Below are 6,935 nucleotides of genomic sequence, written 5' to 3'. Positions count from 1 at the left end.
TACAGCACCTACTTGCCAGATAGAGGAAGCACATAAACCACAGCATCTGAATTTCATTTTCCTGCTCATCTTCCAGCAATCCCCTACAACATTCTCCAGAACACTCTCTATCATGCAAGTATAACAACAGAACTGGAAATGCCCAGAAGCCATTGACAGAAGATTTCATTCTCCCTGGAGTCTGGATATTCAGCAACAGACTTATGTCATGATTTCTGTTTTCCCCTGGAAAAGGAGGTTTCTGGAACATTTTTGGCTGTTTCTATTTATGTTTCAAACCTGTAAAGACAAATCTTCCACATTTGTGCCATTTTATGGCCCTTTTTCTCATCTCTTCGATGTGGCAGCCATTTTGTGTCTGCCTGTTTACTCCTCTGACACCCTTCCTCCCTTTACTGCTCTTAAGGGCACTTTTTGTGATGAGCTGGTCACAACAGGTGAAGGGATAATGAGCAACAAGGCTGTTATGTACTGAGTTGAATATGATCCAAAATGCAGCAGTCTGATTGGTCCTAGAACAATGCAGCAGTCTGATTGGTCCTAGAACAATGCAGCAGTCTGATTGGTCCTAGAACAATGCAGCAGTATGATTGGTCTGCAGGAGCCACCCAATCCAGCTCCAGGTGGAAGTGAATCCGCAACGTGATTGGCTTATAGGAGAATCCCGGAAATAGCCAATCATGTGCGGCCCATTGTGTAAATAATGTATATAAAGCAGATATTTTGGGGGAGCTTTCATTCCTCGCTACTGAGCTGAATAAAGAGCACAAAATCCACACAAGACTCCGAGTATATTTCTAAGGCTAATCAGCGGGAAGCAGCCATGTCTGCCTTTCTTCCCACTACGTCAGGAGAGCTCAGTGCTTATGTTCAGGGTAGGAATTGGTACTGCCAACCCTATTCTGACTACCCATTTAATTAGTGGTAGACTGAAAGCAAAAGCCAGGCTTTAAATAAGACAACAAGATTATGGTGAAAATGTGTATATATATTGTTATAGGTTTCCTATCCATGAATCCCTTCCAGGTCTGTGATCCAGTGAGGTTTAGAATCTAGCAGAAGCCACTGAACCAGTTCTACTAGCCTCTTTGTGAGTTAATATCCTTTGCTGGCCACTTAAGTGCTCTCATCAGCATCTCACAGTGCGAGCTATGTTGTCATAGTGACAACTAAGTGATGGTGCTCTCCAGGAAGTGGCTAGACATTTCTCCACCCCCTTCACCTGGCTAACTGTTGTTATCCCAGGGTGGGAACCATAGGCCAAAGTGGAGTGTGTGTGCAGTGAGTTTCGGCTGGTGCTGGAATCTGGAGACACAGAGGCTTGTCTCAGTCTGTGCTGGACCCAAAGCTGTGGCTTGGGGATCTCCCTCGAAATCTAGCTGGGAGGGCAAAATCTGCTGAGTGTTGATACTGTGAGCCCTCCCAGCCTATGCTCGGGTTGCATATATGTGAAAATAGAACTATGTATCCTGAAGACACCACAGCCTCGGTTGATCTTCATTCCAAAGAAACCAAACCCAAGGTAAGTGCTAGAACTCAGGGAGTCTCTCGCCATTCAGAGATTGGGGTGCATGCAACTGTGTTGAATTAAAAATGGCTTCTTTCCCTCAAAGCTCAAGGAAGAACTTTTTAGTTTGGGTATGTTTCTCATATTGTGTCATGTTTTATAAGGTCTAGTGTGAGGAGATGTTCTCTGGACAGCTGGCATGGGAGGAGCAGCCCTGCCATTTATCTTGCCTCCCCACCTCCACCTTTATCTGTGTGGAGGCTCTCCGAGGGCCAGATGTTAACAAATTACCTTAATTATTCCCACACCCCATTCCTTTGGTGTGGCTCTGTACCACACCATATGCACCTCTGTAGGAGTCAAGTTGTAAATGAAATTCCCAAAGTTCACAGCTCAGAAGGTGATGGAAAGTGCATTTGAAAGCAATGCCCTTAGAGGCCATATATTCTGAGCTTTGTCAGGCATAAGTACCACAATCTGCACGGCTGCAACAGTGTAGGCAATGTCTTAATTACTATAATTAGCCCTGAATCAAAGCCTATCATTGGAAGCATAATAAGCCCTGAGCACAATAAATTACATTCTAAAATAGCTGGCTGGGAAAAAAATAAAGACAATTTGGTATACACAAATGAGAAGCAAAGAGGTGCTAAGTACTTCATTTAATTTACACTTAAAATTAGTAGTAGCTGTGGCTTGATCTCTGTGCTTGATAATCTATTCAATAGACTGAAGAAGGGATCTCCTGTTATCCCTTAAAATCACACATTAAACTACTTACTGAATACATATTGCGTGGACAGGTGGAGTCCCCAGATGCTGCGCGGTCCCCCCGTCATGTGGAATAACGACTCAAGACAACATGCTATGGGATTAAATTGGCCACAACTTTATTAAATTTCAAATGTGGGTGTTCTCCCTCCCCAGTCCCCAGCCGGGGACCTAGGGAGCATCAGGGTTATCCAGTGTGTGTGTGTGGGATGGGCCGGCTCTGGAGAACATATATTCAAGCAGAGATAGCCGCCCCTGTTACGCCGCAGCCGCAGGGGAGAGCAATGATGACCTTTCGGCGTACGGTCAAAGCCTCCCTTCAGAAAACCCCTTTAACGGGGAACCCTGGTATCGCCGCCGCAAAGAGGAAGATGGACAAAAGGATTCTGCCCAAGGCCTGATACCGCCAAAGTTGTGACGTTTTGCTACGGGAAAGGCAAAACCTGCCAATGCAGGGAAATTCCTTTCCGGCCCTTTAACAGCGACCTTAACGTAGCAGCGCCCGCATACCTGTGAAGAAAAGTTAACCTGCAAAATAAGACATTAACTGAGGGTGGGTAGGGTGGGAGAAGCTCTGGAGCCAAGTGAGGATTCCCAGGTAAGATCCTCCCTCTATTGTGTGGGCAGGTAATCCCTCCCCTACCTGGCCTGGTTTCCTTGGCAACACTTCCCCCAGGTGGGATTGGACAACTGACTGAAGTAGGCGGAGACCTCCAGGTATCCCACCTGAGGGAAGGCAAAGCCAAGCCTATGCTGATGGAGCCGCTCCAGATCTAGGGGCTGCACGCGTCCACGCAAAGGGTGCCCCCCCGTTTTAAGCGGGGAGCGGTCATTTCACTCTTCTGCACATTTCTTGCATTCAGAATTCTTCTGGGTATTTTTTTCTTGCTTCTTCCTGATCACTTTCCAGTGTTTTCCATTGCCCTTCTTCAATGTGAATAATGATCGCAATCAATAACTTCATTCCTATTTGTTCTACTTTGACCTAACTTTTTATATAATCTGGAAACACGTCCCATGCAACCTAAACCCTTTGTGGGACCTTAGGTAACCTTCTTGCTTTACATTATTCATGCTTTGTGGATTAACAAACATAGGCAGTTTGCACTGTGAGCAAATTAATTCTCCCATCTACCATTTTTTATTTCAGAAGAAGAGAGACAGAGAGGAGCTATGAATGCCTCAGAAGAAGAGTCTGAATGGGAACATAAAAGGTTGTAGTTCTGTCATAAACTCAAAACCGTCTCCTATTATCAAAGGTCAAAAACATTATCCACATGTCAGCCAAATTTATAAATACACTCTCCATGGAGCTGAACCTAAAGTATGAAATAAATAGTACACTGGGAGCTATAAAGATGAATTAGGAGCATGGGAACCTGAAACTCTTAGTTTAATTGCTCCATTAGGCAAGAAAAGGGGTGATGTCTCCACATTTATGCACAGGAAATTTGGGGGTTATTTTTTTAAAAAAACATGAAATTATTATATAGCTTTTAAAGCAGAATGTCAACGGGCTACAACGCAGATTGCCCAATGGGGAGTGCCAAAGTTTTAGAATTTTCCACACAACAAGACAGTTGGCTGGTGGCTGCTTAGCAATTGGAAATCACTTTAATTATCATCAGAAAATGCTGTAATTCAGATATACAAAACTGTCTTCTTCCCCCACCAAATCATGGAATTTGGCATGAAATGGATGGAAAATGTTAAAAAAAGATGCAAGTGAAATTTTTGGACAGCACTAGGCAAAGTACCTAAAGTCCATTAGAAAAACAAAGCACACACATTTCTAAAACAGCAAAGCATTTTCGGAATATAGGTGATTTTGAACAGCAGTGGGCTTTATCTTTTCCCCACATTGATGGAATAACCACAAACATACCACCACATACCCTGGAAGTGGAGTCACCAAGCTTCTGAATTTTACTGCACAGAAATGAGCAGTCTGTTCTTTCTTGTTCTTGCTAAAGACCACAGGCCAGATTGCTCTCAGAAGAAGTGGGTACTTTTTCCATGTAACCCACAAGTGCAGGGTGACTCACACAATGTGGATATTTGCTCACTGAGTGACAATTACTGCCATCATAGCAGCACTTGGGCAACACTAATTATATTAATTTCAGAGCAATATTACTAGTATGGCTTTCCTTCTGGCTGAGTGCAGATGCAATTTCCTTTTTCTGTCAAGAAATCCCTGAACACCACCACACATACTTTCACAAAGCCACAATTCCCAGGAGTCTGTGTGCAGAGGCAAGGACCACTATCAACCCACAGTTTGAAGCTGTGATGTAGATATTACCAGGGTGAAAAATCACCTGTACATCAATGGATATAACACAGTAGCTTCTTGACCTAATTGTGTACATGGGGCAAGATCAGTGCAGAACAACAAGCCACTCTTTGACTGTGGGAATCAGACCCTTGGGAGCAAGCAAATATTTGAGTTTGCTTACATTAGTTTGTGTGATGAGGTTAACTTGAATTTCCCCAGAAGGCTTGCATGATGTGCTTCAAAACAAAACAAAACCCTAGAGACAGAAACCATTCAGGGCCAAAATAGATATGATGTGTGAATACAATTAACTTGTGCATTATTATTTTTTGTTATATCTATAGCAGCCACAGCATGGTCTGAGTAGCCTCAGGACTACAAGGTTGGGAGGAGAGGAAGGTTAACTCTTTCCCTCCCAGGAAAACTGTAATTCAAAGGAAAGCTCCATTAGTGCCAACAGTAGATTCCTGTGGATTCAAGTAGCAGCTTCAAAGAGGCATTATTTGTTAGGACCATAGCAAGGAGAAAAAAAATTAAGCTCCCCCCCCTCCATATTCATAGTCCAGAGGCTATTTAGGTCTTCCCACAGTTGCTAGTTACATTTTTTTTAAAAAACCACTTTAATTGCACTTATGCAATTACAGTGGTACCTTGGTTCTCAAACACCTTGGTACTCAAACACCTTGGAACCCAAACACTGCAAATTCAGAAGTGTTCTGGTTTGCAAACATTTTTAGAAGCCGAACGTGCTCCGTTTTGAGTGTTACGCTTCCGTTTTGAGTGCCACACTTCCGTTTTGAGTGCCACACTTCTGTTTTGAGTGTTATTCTGAGGTCTGTCTGTTTTTGCTATTTATTTTGCATTTTGTTTTTGCAGCTCTTTTTGTTTTTGTTTTTGTGACTGTGTGGAACCCAGTTCAGCTACTGATTGATTGGTTGTGTGACTGCAGTACATTGTTTACTGCTTTCATTCTATGGATCAATGGTCTTGTTAGATAGTAAAATTCATGTTATATTGCTGTTTTAGAGGTTGTTTTTAAAAGTCTGGAACGGATTCATCCATTTTGCATTACTTCCTATGGGAAAGCGCGCCTTGGTTTTGGAACGCTTTGGTTTCGGAAGGGACTTCCAGAACGGATTAAGTTGGAGAACCAAGATACCACTGTAACTTGTTTGGCCCTTAATCTCGCATGATATCCCACATTACTTATTCAGTTTCCAAAAGGGCAGATAGTAGAGGGGATATTGTATAGATTGATGTTTAGTAAAATGTTCCTTCTTCATTTTTAACCTTTTCTTTACGATTTAGAACAGAATACCAATAAGAGCTGCCTGTACCCATTATTAGGAAATCTATCTGTCACCATGGTCCACGTTTAAGATGTTCATTCATTCATTCATTCATGGAGCTGTATGACTGGTTCCTTCAAATCAATATGTGAAATTCCTCTTCTTAACCATTGCTTTCTCTTTATGGTCATTATGCCAAAGTAGCAAAATATTTTAGCCTTCCTGAAAACAAAGACTCCACATCTTGCTTCTCAACTACCATTTTCTGAGTTCGCTCATCTGAGCACTGGATAAAAGCAGGGCTGATTTTTTTTTTTTTGGTAACACTTATTAAACAAAAGAATAAATGAAGAAACTTCCCCTCGGTTCACTGCAGCACATCAGGGATGAAAATGTTCACTAACCCTTACCCTTCTGCAAAGTATGTTGTGAAATATAATGGCAGGTATTATTAGCATAATTACAAAGACCCACTTTTAAATTGCTGCTATCAAGTAAAAGGATTACTCATGCATCTATAATATTTTCCTTAAAGCATCTTGGAAGAATGCACAACTCAGCAGAATCTTAGCTGTCTTTTAATTACGTTCTACGCATATCACTACAGAGAGAATTGGGAACGAATCGCGATTTCAACTGGTGCAAGTTTTGAATGGTCCTTGAAGCATCATTAAACCAAAAGTCTTTAAAAAAGAACCGTATTGTACACTGGCCAATGGACAAGTAATGGGTTTGCAAATAAATCTACATTTTATAATTATTGCTCAAGTGTCACAGCACTGCTGTGTGTGATCTTGTGTTAACAATGCCTTTTAAAACACACACACACATACACACAATGTCCTTTTTAACACTGAGAAATTTAATCTGGAATTAATGCCAGTTTACAGCTCTGGGTCATCCTTCAAATTGTTCTATCTTCCATAACAGGATTTCTGGCTAGGAGTGTGTTAGCATCCCCTTTCTAGATGTTAACAGCCATTATTCCATGCATGCATGCATCCATGTATGTATGTTTATTTTTTAAAAAGTCTTACTGTGTTAAGGATTGCAGCCTATGTAGCCTTGTAAATTGACTACATTCCTCTCA

General features: G+C 41.9%; 1 long non-coding RNA gene across 2 annotated transcripts; it reads left to right on the top strand.

The window, feature by feature from the left end:
- Positions 1-1,135: 1,135 nt before the first annotated feature.
- On the top strand, positions 1,136-6,613 carry LOC309368158. 2 transcript variants are annotated; one of them, XR_014167579.1, is made up of 3 exons: positions 1,136-1,522; positions 3,429-3,492; positions 6,453-6,613. It is a non-coding gene; the product is annotated as an uncharacterized lncRNA (long non-coding RNA). The 2 variants fall into 2 exon arrangements; XR_014167580.1 differs by having other exon boundaries at positions 6,381-6,613.
- The last annotated feature ends 322 nt before the right edge of the window (positions 6,614-6,935 follow it).

This window comes from Podarcis melisellensis (genome assembly GCF_964234715.1).
Source record: "Podarcis melisellensis genome assembly, chromosome: 4".
NCBI classification, from domain to species: Eukaryota; Metazoa; Chordata; class Lepidosauria; order Squamata; family Lacertidae; genus Podarcis; species Podarcis melisellensis.
The sequence above is the reverse complement of the archived record's forward strand: the minus strand, read 5'-3'. Positions and strand labels throughout refer to the sequence as shown.